General features: G+C 41.8%; 1 pseudogene; it reads left to right on the forward strand.

Moving 5' to 3' along the window:
• The first annotated feature begins 11607 nt into the window (after nucleotides 1–11607).
• Nucleotides 11608–12555, forward strand: LOC118889161 (annotated as a pseudogene).
• The last annotated feature ends 8320 nt before the right edge of the window (nucleotides 12556–20875 follow it).

Consider the following 20875-nt stretch of genomic DNA (forward strand, 5'->3'; position numbering starts at 1 on the left):
TATAGGGGTCCCAGAAGAAGAAGAGAAAAAGAAAGGGACTGAGAAAATATTTGAAGAGATTATAGTTGAAAACTTCCCTAATATGGGAAAGGAAATAGTCGATCAAGCCCAGGAAGCACAGAGAGTCCCATACAGGATAAATCCAAGGAGAAACATGCTGACACATATTAATCAAACTATCAAAAATTAAATACAAAGAAAAAATATTAAAAGCAGCAAGGGAAAAACAACAAATAACATACAAGGGAATCCCCGTAAGGTTAACAGCTGATCTTTCAGCAGAAACTCTGCAAGCCAGAAGGGAGTGGCAAGACATATTTAACGTGATGAAAAGGAAGAACCTACAGCCAAGATTACTCTACCCAGCAAGGATCTCATTCAGATTCGACAGAGAAATTAAAACCTTTACAGACAAGCAAAAGCTAAGAGAATTCAGCACCACCAAACCAGCTTTACAACAAATGCTAAAGGAACTTCTCTAGGCAGGAAACACAAGAGAAGGAAAAGACCTACAATAACAAACCCAAAACAATTAAGAAAATGGTAATAGGAACACACATATCGATAACTACCTTAAATGTAAATGGATTAAATGCTCCAACCAAAAGACATAGACTGGCTGAATGGATACAAAACAAGAACCATATATATGCTGTCTACAAGAGACCCACTTCAGACCTAGGGACACATACAGACTGAAAGTGACGGGATGGAAAAAGATATTCCATGCAAATGGAAATCAAAAGAAAGCTGGAGTAGCAATTCTCATATCAGACAAAATAGACTTTAAAATAAAGACTATTACAAGAGACAAAGAAGGACACTACATAATGATCAAGGGATCAATCCAAGAAGAAGATGAAACAATTGTAAATATTTATGCACCCAACATATGAGCACCTCAATACGTAAGGCAAATGCTAACAGCCATAAAAGGGGAAATCAATAGTAACACAATCATAGTAGGGGACTTTAACACCCCACTTTCACCAATGGACAGATCATCCAAAATGAAAATAAATAAAGAAACACAAGCTTTAAATGACACATTACACAAGATGGACTTAATTGATATTTATAGGACATTTCATCCAAAAACAACAGAATACACTTTCTTCTCAAGTGCTCATGGAACATTCTCTGGGATAGATCATATCTTGGGTCAGAAATCAAGCATTGGTAAATTTAAGAAAATTGAAATTGTATCAAGTATCTTTTCCAACTGCAACGCTATGAGACTAGATATCAATTACAGGAAAAAATCTGTAAAAAATACAAACACATGGAAGCTAAACAATACACTACTTAATAACCAAGAGATCACCGAAGAAATCAAAGAGGAAATCAAAAAATACCCAGAAACAAATGACAATGAACACAATGATGACCCAAAACCTATGGGATGCAGCAAAAGCAGTTCTAAGAGGGAAGTTTATAGCAATACAATCCTACCTCAAGAAACAAGAAACTTCTCAAATAAACAACCTAACCTTACATCTAAAGCAATTAGAGAAAGAAGAACAAAAAAACCCCAAAGTTAGCAAAAAAAAACCCAAAAAAAACCCCAGAAGGAAAGAAATCATAAAGATCAGATCAGAAATAAATGAAAAAGAAGTGAAGGAAACAATAGCAAAGATCAAATAAAACCAAACGCTGGTTCTTTGAGAAGATAAAGAAAATTGATAAACCATTAGCCAGACTCATCAAGAAAAAAAGGGAGAAGACTCAAATCAATAGAATTAGAAATGAAAAAGAAGAAGTAACAACTGACACTGCAGAAATACAAAGGATCATGAGAGATTACTACAAGCATCTATATGCCAATAAAATGGACAACCTGGAAGAAATGGACAAATTCTTAGAAAAGCACAACCTTCCAAGACTGAACCAGGAAGAAATAGAAAATATAAACAAATCAATCACCAGCACTGAAATTGAGACTGCGATTAAAAATCTTCCAACAAACAAAAGACCAGGACCAGATGGCTTCAAAGGCGAATTCTATCAAACATTTAGAGAAGACCTAACACCTATCCTTCTCAAGCTCTTCCAAAATATAGCAGAGGGAGGAACACTCCCAAACTCATTCTACAAGGCCACCATCACCCTGATACCAAAACCAGATGAAGATGTCACAAAGAAAGAAAACTATAGGCCAATATCACTGATGACCATAGATGCAAAAATCCTGAACAAAATACTAGCAAACAGAATCCAACAGCACATTAAAAGGATCATACACCATGATCAAGTGGGGTTTATCCCAGGGATGCAAGGATTCTTCAATATATGCAAATCAATCATTGTGATAAACCATATTAACAAATTGAAGGAGAAAAACCATATGATCATCTCAATAGATGCAGAAAAACCTTTTGACAAAATTCAACACCCATTTATGATAAAAACTCCTCAGAAAGTAGGCATAGAGGAAACTTGCCTCAACATAATAAAGGCCATATATGACAAACCCACAGCCAACATCGTTTTCAATTGTGAAAAATTGAAACCATTTCCTCTAAATCAGGAACAAGACAAGGTTGTCCACACTCACCACTATTATTCAACATAGTTTTGGAAGTTTTAGCCACAGCAGTCAGAGAAGAAAAAGAAAAGAAATCCAAATCAGAAAGAAGAAGGAAAGCTGTCACTGTTTGCAGATGGCATGATACTATACATAGAGAATCCTAAAGATGCTACCAGAAAACTACTAGAGCTAATCAATGAATTTGGTAAAGTAGCAGGATACAAAATTAATGCACAGAAATCTAACATTCCTATACACTAATGATGAAAAATCTGAAAGAGAAATTAAGGAAACACTCCCATTTACCATTGCAACAAAAAGAATAAAATACCTAGGAATAAACCTACCTAAGGAGACAAAAGACCTCTATGCAGAAAACTATAAGACACTGATGAAAGAAATTAAAGATGATACAAACAGATGGAGAGATATACCATGTTCTTGGATTGGAAGAATCAACATTGTAAAAATGACTATACTACCCAAAGCAATCTACAGATTCAATGCAATCCCTATCAAACTACCAATGGCATTTTTCACAGAACTAGAACAAAAAATTTCACAATTTGTATGGAAACACAAAAGACCCTGAATAGCCAAAGCAATCTTGAGAAAGAAAAACAGAGCTGGAGGAATCAGACTCCCAGACTTCAGACTATACTACAAGGCTACAGTAATCAAGACAGTACGGTACTGGTTCAAAAAAAGAAATATAGATCAATGGAACAGGACTGAAAGCTCAGAGATAAACCCACGCACCTATGGTCACCTTATATTTGATAAAGGAGGCAAGAATATACAATGGAGAAAAGACAGCCACTTCAATAAGTGGTGCTGGGAAAACTGGACAGCTACATGTAAAAGAATGAAATTAGAACACTCCCTAACACAAAAATAAACTCAAAATGGTTTAAAGACCTAAATATAAGGCCAGACACGATAAACTCTTAGAGGAAAACATAGGCAGAACACTCTATGACATAAATCACAGCAAGATCCTTTTTTTTTTTTAATTTATTTATTATTTATTATTTGTTTTTGGCTGTGTTGGGTCTTCGTTTCTGTGTGAGGGCTTTCTCTAGTTGCGGCAAGCGGGGGCCACTCTTCATCGCGATGCGCGGGCCTCTCACTATCGCGGCCTCTCTTGTTGCGGAGCACAGGCTCCAGATGTGCAGGCTCAGTAGTTGTGGCTCACGGGCCCAGTTGCTCCGCGGCACGTGGGATCTTCCCAGACCAGGGCTCGAACCCATGTCCCCTGCATTGGCAGGCAGATTCTCAACCACTGCGCCACCAGGGAAGCCCACAAGATCCTTTTAGACCCACCTCCTAGAGAAATGGAAATAAAAACAAAAATAAACAAATGGAAACTAATGAAACTTAAAAGCTTTTGCACAGCAAAGGTAACCATAAACAATACGAAAAGGCAACCCTCAGAATGGGAAAAAATATTTGCAAATGAAGCAACTGACAAAGGATTAATCTCCAAAATTTACAAGCAGCTCATGCAGCTCAATATCAAAAAAACAAACAACCCAATCCAAAAATGGGCAGAAGACCTAAATAGACATTTCTCCAAAGAAGATATACAGACTGCCAACAAACACAGGAAAGGATGCTGAACATCACTAATCATTAGAGAAATGCAAATCAAAACTACAATGAGGTATCATCTCACACTGGTCAGAATGGCCATCATCAAAAAATCTAGAAACAATAAATGCTGGAGAGGGTGTGGAGAAAAGGGGACCCTCTTGCACTGTTGGTGGGAATGTAAATTGATACAGCCACTATGGAGAACAGCATGGAGGTTCCTTAAAAAACTAAAAATAGAACTACCATATTACCCAGCAATCCCACTACTGAGCATATACCCTGAGAAAACCATAATTCCAAAAGAGTCATGTACCACAATGTTCATTGCAGCTCTATTTACAGTAGCCAGGACATGGAAGAACCTAAGTGTCCACTGACAGATGAATGGATAAAGAAGATGTGGCACATATATACAATGGAATATTACTCAGCCATAAAAAGAAACGAAATTGAGCTATTTGTAGTGAGGTGGATGGACCTAGAGTCTGTCATACAGAGTGAAGTAAGTCAGAAAGGGAAAAACGATTACCATATGCTAACACATATATATATGTAATCTTAAAAAAAAACGGTTCTGAAGAACCTAGGGGCAGGACAGGAATAAAGACGCAGACGTAGAGAATGGACTTGAGGAGACGGGGAGGGGGAAGGGTAAGCTGGGACGAAGTGAGAGAGTGTCATGGACATATACACACTACCAAATGTAAAATAGATAGCTAGTGGGAAGCAGCCGCATAGCACAGGGAGATCAGCTCGGTGCTTTGTGACCACCTAGAGGGGTGGGATAGGGAGGGTGGGAGGGAGGGAGATGCAAGAGGGAAGAGATATGGGGACATATGTATATGTATAACTGATTCACTTTGTTATAAAGCAGAAACTAACACACCACTGTAACACAATTATACTGCAATAAAGATGTTTAAAAAAAATCGAAGCTCTTCTCAAGAATTTTTTGACACAGTGAGTAATACCCTTCATGCATATTCCTGGGCCCTAGACCCAGATTTTCTGATCCAGTCGGTAAGGTTGAGGTCCAATAATCTGCATTTATTTTAACTTTTTATTTGGAAATGATTTCAGGCTTACAGAAAATGTTGCAAGAATAGTAATTATATTTTTCCTGAAACATTTGAAAGTAAATGTCCCTAAATACTAGTGTATTTTTCCTAAAAAGCTAGACATTATTTTGTATAACTACAGTATAAAAACAAAGCCAGGAAGTTAACATCATTTCAACACTATTATCTAATCTGCAAATCTTTTTCAAAATGTGCCAATAGTCCCAATAATGCCCTTACTAGCAAAAGAAAACATTTTTTTCTGTTCCCAGATCCAGTCCAGGATAGTGTGTTGCATTTACTTGTCACATCTTTCAGTCTTTTTTTTTTTTTCAGTCTTTTTGAAATCTAGCCTTTCTTCATCTTTTATGACATTGACATTTTTGTCGAACATAGGCAGGTTGTTTTGTAGACTGTCCCTTGGATTCATTCTTATATCTCTGATTCCAATCCAAGACCTCAGGTTTATTGTAACCTTATCCCTTTCCCATATTTGAAATGCTTTTCTCTGACAATGGAAAACATGACTCTTGTTATCTATGATATATTTGTTTGCTCAGATCTTCATATAAGGTAGTTTCAGAATTCTTAAACATACCCCTGTTTAAAAACAAATTTACTAACTAAAGTACAACATTTGTGTACAGTTCTTTTTGCTTTCAGCCTTATAGTATCTGGTCAAAATAACTATTGTTTCCCAAAGCTACTTAGGTTAGTTATTTTCTCCCCCATGCCCTTCAGTGTGGTTATGTTATTCATTTGTAATACAGTTAGGTTCCATTATTTCTGTTTACATCCCATTTGGGGTTCCCCTCTCATCCTAGTTTATTTTAATTTATTTATTTTGCAACCACTTTCTTACTTTCCTTATTTTTTTTCTGGAGTCTGTGAAACGTGACTATTGTTCTAAGACTCAAAGCTCTGCAAAAAGGTATACTCAGAGAAATATTGCTTCCTGCTCCATCCTAGTCCCCATCCCCTCCTTCTTTCCACCACGTTCCCACCCCACTCCCTTTGGATTACAAATTTCCTTCATTACCTCATGTGCAGGCTCAGAGTGAAGTGTTGGGCCCTGGGAGAGGGGTTCCCTGTGAGTCTATGCTCCAGTTCCTTTCTGCAGTAAATGTCTCTAGAGGCCTGATTGCAATTATCCCTGCCTACTTGATTCCCTGGATATGGTGTGTTGAAGGTTGAGAGGATTCATCTGAGCTCTTAGTTATGGGCTTATTCAGCCTAAGGACTGAGGAGTTTCACTATTTTATTTAACTTAGGTTTAATGAAAGGTAAAATTTGTCCTGTATGCCAGTGTGGCCAATATTTAGTTATTATCTCTAGAGTACTTGCTACAATAATAGGAAATAAAAGGCTACAGAAAATTATTTTTCTAAGAAACATGAATTAAAATTCTCCTCTAAATAAAATCTAGTTAATTATGCAAAATTAACTTAAAATTTTTGGTTTTGCAAAAGCAGAAAGGTTATCAATATCAGGAAAGAAAAAAACTTCATTGCAAAACCCTGCAGCATGGGGAGTGGGGAGGGCTGAGCAGATGGGCCCTTTCCAGTTCAGGAGCCTGGTCCAAAGTGGAAAGATGATGCTGAGAGTTCTTCATCCCTCGCTGCCTCCCAGGTGGTTGATGTCACATCTCCAGGGGTGGTTTGCAGTGAGTTGTTTCATTCGAGGCTGGAAGTAGATGACACACTGGTGACCTCAGCAGGGTGTCCAGGTCCTGCTGGGGTCCCAAGATATGACAACAACTAAAAGGCTACGTCACTGCCCTGGTTTGTGATTGTATTAGGGTTTGGACATTGGCTATAGATGCTACCACAAACACCTTTAGACAAGAGGTAAAGAGGAGAGAGAAACAGAAGAGGGAGAGTGTGAGGGAGGAAGAGAGGAATCTGAGAGGCTGTGAGAGAGAAAGAGTCAGAAAGAGATAAGCAGATAAAAGACAGAGTGTGCAACTTGGTGAGGCAGGGATGGAGGAGGGTCTTCTGCCCAAGGAATGTGCACTCAACTCACAGGCAAAACTGGAGGGGAACCTATGAGAATCTAAGTCAGGGATTGGCCTGGCCTCTACCCTGAAGAAGCCCTTGCCCTTTCATCTGGCCCACTGAGTCCCTACTATTGCCCCTCCAGAATAAATTCACATGTCCAGCGAAACCTACGGAGAACACTCCCAAGGAAAAGGATCAGAATGTGGGCTGATGCCTTCCTCCCACTGGACAGGCCTGGGGAGGGGGTTGGGAGGGACTAAGGGAAGCAGAAAAACTGTCTCTCTGCCCAGGAGCAGCTGGGGTATCCTCAGGGCAGGAGTGAGGGACCCACATCTGACACCCTTGGAACTGGGTTACAGAAAGTGTCTCCCCTCTGTGCTGTCTATGCCCCAGTAGGTGATTTTGTCCAAACCCCTGCCTCCCGGTAGCCAGGTACCAGGACACACCAGCCGCACCAGCAGATTCAAAAGCCTAAGGGGAGAACTGTGTGTCCCAGGTTTCTTGGCAGATGGCCTAAGCTGCTTTGCTTTGCAGCTCTGCAGATTGAAAGGAATGAGGGTACAAGGGCCAATGGGGCCATGGGAACTTCTGGGACAGAGGAAGAACACCTGGTGAATTATTCAGGATTTGATGACCAGCATCTGGATTTTGCTACCCAGAGGCAGTGTGAATCTCAACATCCACCTGGAAGGGATGCTGAGCCTGGGCATCACCGCAACCCTTCAAGGGTACTGGGTTTGGTGATCCAGCTGGCTTGGGCTGCTGTTGTAGGGACCAAGGTTACACAGCCCCATTAACACATCTGTTTCACTGCTGAGAAGCAGTGAAATAAAATTGCCATGCAAATCTCGTGCAAGTCTTCATAGCGACATATATTTTCTTTTCTCCTGGGTGAAAATCTAGAAGTGGAATAGCTGTTAAACCCTCCAACTTTGTTTTTATGGTAAGTGCATTGTTAGATTTTAAAGAAACTACCAAACTGTTTTCCAGATTGGTCGTACCAGTGTATACCAGTCCACAGGGCACAGTAGATACTCCAGACAAAAACCCACACATGTATATAGACAACTGATTTTTTTAAGGTACAGAGGCATTGTGGTGGAGAAAGGATAGCCTTTTCAACAAATGGTGCTGGAGCAATTGGATATTCATTGCAAAAGAATGTACTTGGATCCATACCTTGCAATATATTCAAAAATTAACTCAAAATGGATCATAGACCTACATGTATAACCTAAAAGTATAAAACTTCTAGAAGAAATCACAGGAAAAGATTTTGACATTGTTAGGCAAATATTTCTTTGTTTTGACAGCAAAAGCACGATTCATTAAAGAACAAACTGATAAATTAGATTTCACCAAAGCTGAAAAATCCATTCTTTAAAGGACACAGTTAAGATCATTAAAAAACAAGCCACAGGGCTTTCCTGGTGGTGCAGTGGTTAAGAATCCGCCTGCCAATGCAGGGGACACGGGTTCAAGCCCTGGTCCGGGAGGATCCCACATGCCGTGGAGCAGCTAAGCCCATGTGCTGCGGCTGCTGAGCCTGCGATGTGGAGCACGCGGGCCACGGCTACTGAAGCCCGAGCGCCTGGAGCCCATGCTCCGCGACAAGAGAAGCCACCGCAATGAGAAGCCCACACCACAATGAAGAGTAGCCCCCCCCCCCCGCTTACTGCAACTAGAGAAAGCCCGTGCACAGCAACGAAGACCCGACGCAGCCAAAAATAAATAAATTAATTAAATAAAGTACTCAAGAAATTGTTATAGTTAAAGCAAAACAAAAAACAAAAAACAAGCCACAGTCTAGGGAAAGTCTTTGCAAAAACATGTATCTAAGTATAAAAAAGACTCACAAAACTCATCAATATGAAAATAGCCCAATAAAAAATGGGCAAAAGATTTGAGCAGAAGATATACAAATGACAAATACATGCAAAGGTGCTCAGCACCATTGTCATTAGGGGAATACAAATTTAAAGCATAAAGACATACCACTACACACTTACTAAAATGGCTAAAATTAAAATGACTGCCCATAGCAGGTGTTGGCATAGATGTGGAAGAGCTGGAATGCCCACACACTGCTGATGGGAACGTAAAATGGTACAACCAATTTGGAAAACAGTTCGGTAGTTTCTTTAAAATCTAACAATGCACCTACCATAAAAACAAAGTTGGAGGGTTTAACAGCTATTCCACTGCTAGGTTTTCACCCAGGAGAAAAGAAAATATATGTCCCTATGAAGACTTGTACAAGATTTGCATGGCAATTTTATTTGTAATAGTCAAAAACGGAAAACAATTTAATGTCCATCAACAGGTGAATGAGGGACTTCCCTGGTGGTGCAGTGGATAAGACTCCATGCTCCCAATGCAGGGGGCCTGGGTTTGATCCCTGGTCAGGGAACCAGATCCCACATGCATGCTGCAACTAAGAGTTCGCATGCCACAACTAAGGAGCCGGCGAGCCACAACAAAGGAGCCCACCTGCCGCAACTAGGACCCAGCACAACCAAATAAATAAATATTTTAAAAAACAGGTGACTGAATAAACAAATTGGAGTCCATATAACACAACATGGATAAATCTCAAAATAATTATACTGAGTGAAGGAAGCCAGACAACCAGAGGTACATAGAGTATGTTTCTATTTACATGAAACCTTACAAAATGCAAATTACTCTTCAGTGACAGAGAGCAAATCAGTGCTTGCTTAGGTGTATACAAGTGAAGTGGGCATGAGAGAGTGATGAATGTGTTTACTAACTTGATTATGGTGAATATATTTATATATAATATAAGCTTATCAAATTGTGTACTTTTAATATGTACAATTTACTGTATGCCAATTATACCTCAATTAAGCTGTTTTTTAAAAACATCATCGATGGCAACAATCTGTATGATCAGTCATGCCAGAAATACATGCAAGAAAGTCTAAGATGTTGAGATATAAAACTGGCAGATATATTTTTCTGATCTCATACCCGGCAGCAATGATTTATCTTTAACACCAACTCTCAGATTCTGAGTTCCCCCGCTTCTCTCAAGTGATATAGTTATGATTTGTGCAAAATTCCATCTTTATGTTATACTTCAATATAAAGTTTACTCTTTTAAAAGAGAAGTGGAAATATACTATAGAGCAAAAGAATCTTCAGCTCAATGAACAGTATTCTAGACAATATGGGAAACTCCCACAGCCACATAATGCTGGCCTTTTCATTCATCCATCCTGGAGTCAGAAGGTCCACAGCATCCTGGGTCCTGGTGCAGGCCTTGCCCTCATACAGGGGTCTGTCACCACCACCAGCACAGAGAGTCTCTCCTGTTCCCTTGGTGGAAAAGTGCTGAGCACAGAGACTTCCACCATCCTGGTTTCTCACACTATAGTCTGTAGCCCTGACAGTCGGCAAGTGCCTCCACACAACTGGCCACAGGCTTTCCTGCTTGTAGATGTATTCATCATTTACACGTGCTCTCTGCAGGTGCTGGGGTTTACAATCTCCTCATGGGGTGGAGACTAGCATTGTGGTGAAGGATTAGCCAAACATGGTCTTCATTCCTCCCTCTACTATTTGTTGACTGTCTGACCTTAGGCAAATTCTGGCCTCTTGAATCTATATCTGTGACATCTATATCACATGCTCCTGGGAGCGTTTGGGTTTCTTGTGAACCCAAAACAGAGTAAGCACAGAATACACGCATGGTATTATTATCACCATGTTCATCAGTTAATAATAACAACAGTTAATGTTCGTAGATTACTCACTATGTGCCTAGCCCTATGCTAAGTGCTTTACAAGCACAAGTTATAACAGCCCTGTGAGGGAGGTGCAGTTATTACCTCATTTCACAGAGGAGGAAATGGAAAGTCAGGGAGGTTGAGTGACTTGCCCAAGGTCACTCAGTCATCAGGTGTTGGGGCAGGGAAGTGAACTCAGGTCTGTCTGCCTACAGAGCCCACATCCCTCCCACCAGGCTGCACTGTCTTCCACCCCATTTGGCCTCAAAGAGCTCCAGTCACTCCTTTCCAAACCCAGTGACCCCAGAACTTCAGAACAAGGTATCTGACTTACTCCTTGCAGTAGGCAGAATAATGGCCCCCAAAGATATTAGGTCATAGTCCCTGGACACTGTAAATATTACCTTACTTGGAAAATGGTTCTTTGTAAATATGATTAAGTTAAGGCTGTTGAGATGTGGAGATTATCTTGGATTATCTGGGTGGGTCCTAAATGCAATTACATGTATCCTCATAAGAGATGCATAAGAGATGCCCAGAGTCCAGGAGAGAGAGGAGGTAAAGGAGTGGGAGGGAGAAGCAGAGAGAAGCAGCCAAGAATTGGAGCCAGACCAGGGGCTGGAGCCAGAATTGGAGTCGAAGCTGCTTTTGCTAAAGCAGCAGCAACTAAAGAAGTTGAAAAGATGCTGGTTATCTTAGGACTACTCACCTCCCTCCTTTCTTTCCTGTATGTGATAGCTCTGTCCATTAGGAAGTTCTTTGCTGGTGGGATTTGGAGAACAAATGTGCAGCTTCCCGGGAAGATAGTGGTGATCACCGGAGCCAACATGGGCATCAGTAAGGAGACGGCCAGACAGCTCGCTAGCAGAGGAGTATGCACTGCCTGCTGAGATGTACTGAAGTGGGAATCTGCTGCTAGTGAAATCTGAGCTAATACAAAGAACTCCCAGGTGCTGGTGTGGAAGCTGGACCTATCCAATACCAAATCCATCTGAGCTTTTGCTGAAAGCCTTCTGGCAGTGCAAAAGCAGCTCCATATTCTGATCAACACTACAGGAATGATGATGTGTCCATATTCCAAGACAGCTTACAGCTTTGAAACCCACCTGGGAATCAACTGCCTGGGCCACTTCCTTCTCACTTGCTCTCTCCTGGAGCAGCTGAAGGAGTCTGCTCCTGCACAGATGGTGAACCTGTCATCGGTGGCTCACCATGCTGGCAAGATTCGCTTCCAGGACCTTGAGAGTGAGAAGCGCTGTAGCTGGGGTTTTGCATATTGCCACAGCAAGATGGCCAACATACTTTTTACTTGGGAGCTGGCCAAGAGGCTCCAACGGATGGGGGCCACCCTCTATGCAGTGCACCCAGGCATGGTCCACTCTGAGCTTGTTCAATACTCATTCCTGCTGTGCCTGCTCTGGCAGCTCTTCTCCCTCTTTGTCAAATTGGTGTGGGAGAAGGGAGCACAGACCAGACTGCACTGTGCCATAACTGAGGGCCTGGAGCCCCTGAGTGCCAAGTACTTCAATGACCGCAAGAGGACCTGGGTATCTCCAAGGGCCTGAAGTAACAAAATGGCTGAGTGCCTGTGGAACGTCAGCTGTGAGCTTCTAGAAATCCAGTGGGAGTAGAGCTGGTAGAAGAGCCACAGCCTTATCAGGCCAAGTCCACGCCATAATGAAAGGGGACCAAGGAGAAGGACCATCCTGAAGGATTTTCCTTCTGGTTTACTGCTGTTGCAGAGCCTGCCCTGTTCTGATTCTCCTGACCCTTACGGAAACCTTGGCACACCCAATGCTCTTGTGAAGCTGGCTCACAGCATGAGATGCTCACAACTGCAGAGGATTCTTCTCCAAGAATTTCATGAATAGAGTGCTCTCTTGGGGCAGGAGGACTGGGCAGATCCCAGGTGGGCATGGGGAAGGCAGAAGAGCCTGGGAAACTGGGGGCAGTTTCTTCATCAATACCAGAAATGCCAGCCAACATTTTCAGCTGAGGCGACAGGAGCATCAGGGTTACATATTTCCAGGGACTGTAAGACTCAAACTTTTGACTGATCTCTTTTCTCTTTGGAATACTAGTCGCATCTCTTGAGTCTAGACAACTCAGGAAAATCTTGGCTAACTTTGGCCAACTTTAGTTCCTTCCTCTGAGCATCCTGAAGCCACTGTATGAAGCTGGACCTTCCCATTTTCTTTTTCCAGTTATTTTTTTCAGGTTAAAAAAAATTGCCAGCCTTATTGAGATATAATTGACATATAACACTGTGTAGGTTAGGCCCTCCATTTTCAATCATGCAGATTGTTTCTTTTTCTAAAGAGTTCCCTTTACCTCAATTTTTAGAGAAAATAAAAACTGAACATGGAAGGAAAGAAGGGAGGGAGGGAGGAAGGGAGGGAGGAAGGAAGGAAGGGAAGGAAGGAAGGAAGAAAGGTAGAGAGAGATTTGAAGAGATACACAGAGGAGAAGGCAATGTGAAGATGGAATAGAGAGAGATCTGAGGATGCTGGCCTTCAAGATTGGAGTAATGCCGCCTGAAGCCAAGGAATGATGTGAGCAATCAGAAGCTGAAAGAGGCAAAAAATGGATTCTCCCTAGAACCTGTAGATAGAGTACAGCCCTTCTGACACCCTTAATTTAGGCCAGTGATGCTGATTTCAGGTTTATGACCTCCAGACTGTGAGAAAATAAAGCTCTATTGTTTTATGTCACCAAGTTTGTGGTCACTTGTTACAGCAGCCATAAGAAACTAATACCTGATTTTGCTACCTAAAAGTGGAATGCTGCTGTAACAAATACCTAAAGATATGAAAGTGGCTTTGGAACTGGCTAATGGGTAGAAGCTAGAAGAATGCTGAGAAGCTTGATAGAAATGTCCTAGATTGAATTGAAAAGACTGTCAGTAGAAATAACAACTTTGAAGGTGATTCTGGTGAGATCTCAGAAGGAAGTGAGGAGCATGGAAGAGAAAACCTACATCATCTTAGAGAATACATATATTGTCATAAGCAAAATAGTAGAAATATGAACATTAAAGGTGCTGTTGATAAGGGCTCAGAAGCAAATGAGGAACATGTTATTGGAAACTTAAGGAAAGACAATCCTTGTTACACTGGCAGAAAACTTAGTGAATTGTGTCCTACAGTTGTGTGGAAATCAGAGCTTGTAAGCAATGAACTTGGATATTTAGCTGAGGAGATTTCCAAGCAAAGTGTTGAAGGTGTGGTCTGATTTATTCTTGCTGCATATAGTAAAATGTCAAAGGAATTAGGTAAATTGAGGGGAAAATGGTTAAGCAAAAGGGGTCTAGGATTTGATAATTTGGGGAATTCTCAGTCTATCGAGATTGCAAAAGACATTAAATTAAGAGATTCATTCTCAGAAAGGTGTGCTCTGGAGAGAAAGTCAAGAGTGTGGCTGTGTTTGCTAGTACTGCAGAGATTAGATGTGTGACTCGTGAATCTCTTCAACCATCTCAGCCATACCCAGGAATAGAGCTAGGATAATCTAGGAAAGATATGTGGAGGACCATCTGGTTTAATGGTGTGAATCTCTGGACATACGTGGGAGACCCACACAATTTTTGATGTTATATCTTCAGAAACATGGACAGATTGAACTGAACGAAACAGAGGCAAGAAAAAATGAAGGAAAGACTGCCAGACTCCCAAAATTCTACAGGCATCAAAAAGGCTGATAAAACTACTCAATTACAAACATATGCCACACTTCAAGAGAAAGGAAGAATGACTCTGAGGGCAGAGCTGTAGGCCCATAGGACAGAGCCTCAAGTCACAGAGGATTATTCCCAGACCTTGAAACCCAATGGAATTTTCCCTGCTAGATTTAAAAATTGCTTAGGGCCAATGACTCCTTCTTTCTTCCATTTTCTGCTATTTGAAATGATAATGTCTATAACTACTATTCTATGCCTGTCCCACCACTGTATTTTAGGAACAGTTAATTTGTTTTCTGGTGTTCAAGTCCAAAGAGGAATTTTGCCCCAGGATGGATCATACCCAGAGTACCACCCATACCTATTTTAGAAGATGAGATTTGGTACTCTTGAGCTGGTGATATTTAGATGAGATTTTAGACTTGAGCTGATACTGTGATGGATTGAGAATTTGGGGACTTGGGGATGGAGTGCATGTATTTTGCATGTGGGATGGACATGAATCCTTGGGGACCAGAGAGGAGACTTAATAACAGCCCCCCCTCCAAAGATAGCCACATCCTAATTCCTGGAACCTATGAGTATTACCTTTCAACAACAATAGAAAAGACTTTGCAGATGTGATTAACGATCTTGAGATAGGGAGATTATCCTGGATTATCTGGGTGGGCCCTAAATGTATCATAAGTGTCCTTATCAGGGGAAAGCAGAGGGAGATTTGGCACAGACCGAGGGAAGAAGGCAATATAACCATGGAGGCAGAGATTAGAATGATGCAGCCACAAGCCAAAGAATGCTGGCAGCCACCAGAAGCTGGAAGAGGCAACAAGAAGATTCTTTCCTAGAGCCTCTGAAAGGAGTGCAGCCCTGCTGACTCCTTGATTTCAGCCCAGAGGAACTAATTTCAGACTTCTGGCCTCCAGAACTGTGAGAAATAAAGGTCAGAATATTTCACTGAAACATTCAAAAACATACATACATGGAAGCAACCTAAGTGTCCATCAACAAATGAATGGATAAAGAAGATGTGGCACATATATACAATGGAATATTACTCAGCCATAAAAAGAAACGAAATTGAGTTATCTGTAGTGAGGTGGATGGACCTAGAGCCTGTCATACAGAGCAAAGTAAGTCAGAAAGAGAAAAACAAATACCGTATGCTAACAGATATATATGGAATCTAAAAAATAAAAAAAAAATGGTCATGAAGAACCTAGGGGCAGGAAGGGAATAAAGACACAGACCTACTAGAGAATGGACTTGAGGACACGGGGAGGGGGAAGGGTAAGCTGGGACAAAGTGAGAGAGTGGCATGGATTTACATATATTACCAAATGTAAAATAGATAGCTAGTGGGAAGCAGCCGCATAGCACAGGGAGATCAGCTCGGTGCTTTGTGACCACCTAGAGGGGTGGGATAGGGAGGGTGGGAGGGAGACTCAAGAGGGAGGGAATATGGGGATATATGCATACATATAGCTAATTCACTTTGTTATACAGCAGAAATTAGCACAACATTGTAAAGCAATTATACTCCGATAAAGATGTTTAAAAAAACCAAAAAAAAATACATACATACATTTCTATTGTTTTATGCCACAAGGTTTCTGATAATTTGTTACAGCAGCCACATAAAATTATGTGTGATTATAGAAGATTAAGTAAATTATGTTAAAGGTCCTTTGTAATTTTAAGATTCATTCACTCATTCATTCATTCAACCAACCAACAAATATTTGAGGCAATATAGAAGAGTAAGTAAAAGCACAGACTTTGGACTCAATTCAACTTGGGGGTGAACTCCAGTTCTGCTACCTACTGATCCTGTGACCTTGACCAGGTTGCTTAAGTCTCAGCACCTCAGTCTCAGCATCTGCACACAGGGGATGATAACAGTACTTAACTTAAGGAGCAGTTGTGAAAATTAAATGGGATGATGCACATAAATGGCTTTGTGCTTGGCACATGGGTCATTGCCCTGTCCTCCTTGCCCTAAGAAGGAGTAGGAACTTAGATCAGGGCTGCGATGGAAAGCCCAGGGGGTATTGGGGACCTATTGGAGGCACTACTGGGGACCTATTGGGGGTGGGTATAGGAAAGACTTCCTAGAAAAAAGTGACTTCTGGGCCCCCTGAGGGACACAGCAAGCCCCAATTACATGGGTATTCTTTTTAATACTATTATTGTAAATAATAGTATTAAGGGATAAAGCATGTTTCTGGTTATCGGGTCTTCCAGAAAAAGCACATATCGAAAACGCACATATCGAAAACAGGTTTTTTTTCTTTAAGTTTAAAATTTTTAAGTTATTAGAGAGGTCCTAGGAGGCCCTAGGAAAGACCCCACATCTGAGGAAATCGGAGACTGACGGGAAGGATTTGAGATGGCGGCCTGCCTCACATATACCATTTATTAAAATTAAACAGCAAAAACACACAGCAGAGGGTAGAAAAATGTAAGCTGAAGGCAAAGGTAACATCTGAGCATGCATGCTAATGGGCCTACGGAAGCTGGAGTGGCCAATTCTGGTGGGACGCAATCTTGCTTCAAGCGGGAAACTCGAAATCTCCGCTGACTTCGAAAAGGCGCGGACTCTGGACTGACAAATCCCACTACTGCCTCACTTGCCCCACCTACTCTCCTGACCTCCGATTGACCAGATCAAGTTAATTAACTGTTCTGATTAGTTGATTGTTCTTGGGCAGTTGAATTCTGGGATTTCATCTCATTGTCGAGCAATGCTCCACTGCCGCTTCACCTCTGAGGTAAGTTCTCTCTGAGGGCCACCCTAGACAGGGTAAGGGGGGGAGCAAGTAGAAAAACCAAGAGCTCCTGCTGGTAATTAAAGTGGTTGGGTATTTTCTGTACCCTCCAACATCCTCAAGATCGTTAGGACTGAGAGACGACTTAAAGCCTTTTGGGGTGATCCCCGTCAGGCAGACATAAAACTATCTTCAGTCTGTGAGACTCCCTAATTGCTCTTCCTAAGGGAAGCAAAACACCCCTCAGCCCCAGAAACCCCCAAATCAGCCAGATGCCCCTACATTTCCTCAACCAGAGATAATAGCCTTTGCCTAAGGGACTCTTTTATCGCCTCCTCTGGGATAAAGAAGCAATGCTCTTAGCCTAAGACCCTCCCCCCCCCCCCAGAGACTCCCAATGCCATCAGTTTGGGGTGCGCCAGATTGCTTCATCGAAACTTCCTACCTTCTCAGCCTGAGTAATACGTGGTCCTACAATCTCAGAGATTCCAGCTCTCTTCACTCTAATAATTTTCAAATAACGTAGTAATAGCCGTTTTAAAATCAAGGTATAGGGCTTCCCTGGTGGCGCAGTGGTTGAGAATCTGCCTGCCAATGCAGGGGACACGGGTTCGAGCCCTGGTCTGGGAGGATCCCACATGCCGCGGAGCGACTGGGCCCGTGAGCCACAATTACTGAGCCTGCGTGTCTGGAGCCTGTGCTCCGCAGCAAGAGGGGACGCGATAGTGAGAGGCCCGCGCACCGTGATGAAGAGTGGTTCCCCGCTTGCCACAACTAGGGAAAGCCCTCACACAGAGGTGAGGACCCAACACAGCCATAAATAAATAAAAATAAATAAATTTAAAAATCAAGGTAGGGCTTCCCTGGTGGCGCAGTGGTTGAGAATCTGCCTGCCAATGCAGGGGACACGGGTTCGAGCCCTGGTCTGGGAGAATCCCACATGCCGCGGAGCAACTAGGCCCGTGAGCCACAATTACTGAGCCTGCGCGTCTGGAGCCTGTGCTCCGCAACAAGAGAGACCGCGATAATGAGAGGCCCGCGCACCGCGATGAAGAGTGGCCCCCGCTTGCCGCAATTAGAGAAAGCCCTCGCACAGAAACGAAGACCCAACACAGCCATAAATAAATAAATAAATAAAATTAAAAATTAAAAAAAATATATGGATTCGCAGAACAGATTTAAAAAAAAAATCAAGGTATAGTTGATTTACAATATTATATTAATTTCAGGCATATAACATAATGATTCAATATTTTAATTGATTATACTCCATTTAAAGTTGTTACAAAATATTGACTATATTCCCTGTGTTGCACAATATATCCTTATTGCTTATTTATTTTATACATAGCAGTTTTTATCTCTTAATCTCCTACCCCTGTTTTTCCCCTCCCCTCTTCCCTCTCCTCACTGGTAACCACTAGTTTGTTCTCTATATCTGTGAGTCTGTTTCTTTTTTGTTATATTCATTTGTTTTATTTTTTTTAATTCTGCATATAAGTGATAACATACAGTGTTTGTCTTCATCTGTCTGACTTATTTCACTAAGTATAGTACACTCCAGGTCCATACATGTTGTTGCAAATGACAAAATTTTATTCTTTTTTATGGCTGAGTAGTAGTCCATTGTATATATATACCACAGCTTTATCCATTTTCTGTTGATGGACACTTAGATTGCTTTCCATATCTTGGCTAGTGTAAATAATGCTGCTATGCATATTGGGGTGCATGTGTCTTTTCAAATTAAAGTTTTTGGGGTTTTTTTTTTGGATATATGCCCAGGAGTGGAATTGCTGGGTCATATTGTAGTCCTATTTTTAGTTTTTTGATGTACCTCCATACTGTTTCCCACAGTGGCTGTACCAATTTACATTCCCACCACCAATGTACAAGGGTACCCTTTTCTCCACATGCTCCCCAATGTTTGTTGTTTGTGGTCTTTTTTTTTTTAATTTTTATTTATTTATTTATTTATTTTTGGCTGTGTTGGGTCTTCGTTTCTGTGCGAGGGCTTCCTCTAGTTGTGGCAAGCGGGGACCACTCCTCATCGCGGTGCGTGGGCCTCTCACTATCGCGGTCTCTCCTGCTGCGGAGCACGGGCTCCAGACGCGCAGGCTCAGTAGTTGTGGCTCACGGGCCCAGTTGCCCCGCGGCATGTGGGATCTTCCCAGGCCAGGGCTCGAACCCGTGTCCCCTGCATTGGCAGGCAGACTCTCGACCACTGCACCACCAGGGAAGCCCCTGTTTGTGGTCTTTTTGATGATAGTCATTCTGGCAGGTGTGAGGCGATATCTCTTTGTGGTTTTGATTTGTATTTCTCTGATGATTAGCGATATTGAGCATCTTTTCATGGGCTTGTTGGCCATCTGTATGTCTTCTTCAGAAAAATGTCTATTCAGTTCTTCTGCCCATTTTTAAATAGGGTTGTTTGGGTTTTTTTAATATATTGAGTTGTATAAGCTCTTTATATAATTTGGATATTAACCCATTATCAGTCATATCATTTGCAAATATTTTCTCTCTTTCAGTAGGTTGCCTTTTTGTTTTGTCAGTGGTTTCCTTTGCTGCTCAAAAGCTTTTTTTTTTTTTTAATTAATTAATTTTTATTTTTGGCTGAGTTGGGTATTCGTTTCTGTGCGAGGGCTTTCTCCAGTTGTGGCAAGCGGGGGCCACTCTTCATCGCGGTGCGCGGGCCTCTCACTATCGCGGCCTCTCTTGTTGCAGAGCACAGGCTCCAGACGCGCAGGCTCAGTAGTTGTGGCTCACGGGCCTAGTTGCTCCGTGGCATGTGGGATCTTCCCAGACCAGGGCTTGAACCCGTGTCACCTGCATTGGCAGGCAGATTCTCAACCACTGCGCCACCAGGGAAGCCCTCAAAAGCTTTTAAGTTTAACTAGGTCCCATTTTTTAAAATAAATTTATTTAATTTTTTTTTTTTTTTTTTGGCTGCTTTGGGTCTTCGTTGCTGCACGTGGGCTTTCTCTAGTTGAGGCGAGCAGGGGCTTTTCATTGCATTGGCTTCTCTTTGTTGTGGGCCACGGGCTCTAGGTGCGCAGGCTTCAGTAGTTGTGGCACGCGGGCTCAGTAGTTGTGGTCGCGGACTCTAGAGCATGGGCTCAGTAGCTGTGGCACACAGGCTTAGTTACTCCACGGCATGTGGGATCTTCCTGGACCAGGGCTCGAACCCATGTCCCCTGCATTGGCAGGCAGATTCTTAACCACTGCGCCACCAGGGAAGTCCTAGGTCCCATTTTTTAATTTTTGTTTTTGTTTCCTTTGCTGTAGGAGACAGGTCCAAATAAATATTGCTACAATTTATGTCATAGTGTTTTCTTCTATGAGTTTTATGGTTTCTGGTCTTACATTTAGGTCTTTAATCCATTTTAAGTTTATTTTTTTATATGGTGTGAGAAAATGTTCTAATTTCATTCTTTTACATGTAGCTTTCCAATTTTCCTAGCACCACTTATTGAAGAGACTGTCTTTCCCCCTTGTATATTTTTATCT

Source organism: Balaenoptera musculus, chromosome X, assembly GCF_009873245.2.
Source record: "Balaenoptera musculus isolate JJ_BM4_2016_0621 chromosome X, mBalMus1.pri.v3, whole genome shotgun sequence".
Taxonomy (NCBI): domain Eukaryota; kingdom Metazoa; phylum Chordata; class Mammalia; order Artiodactyla; family Balaenopteridae; genus Balaenoptera; species Balaenoptera musculus.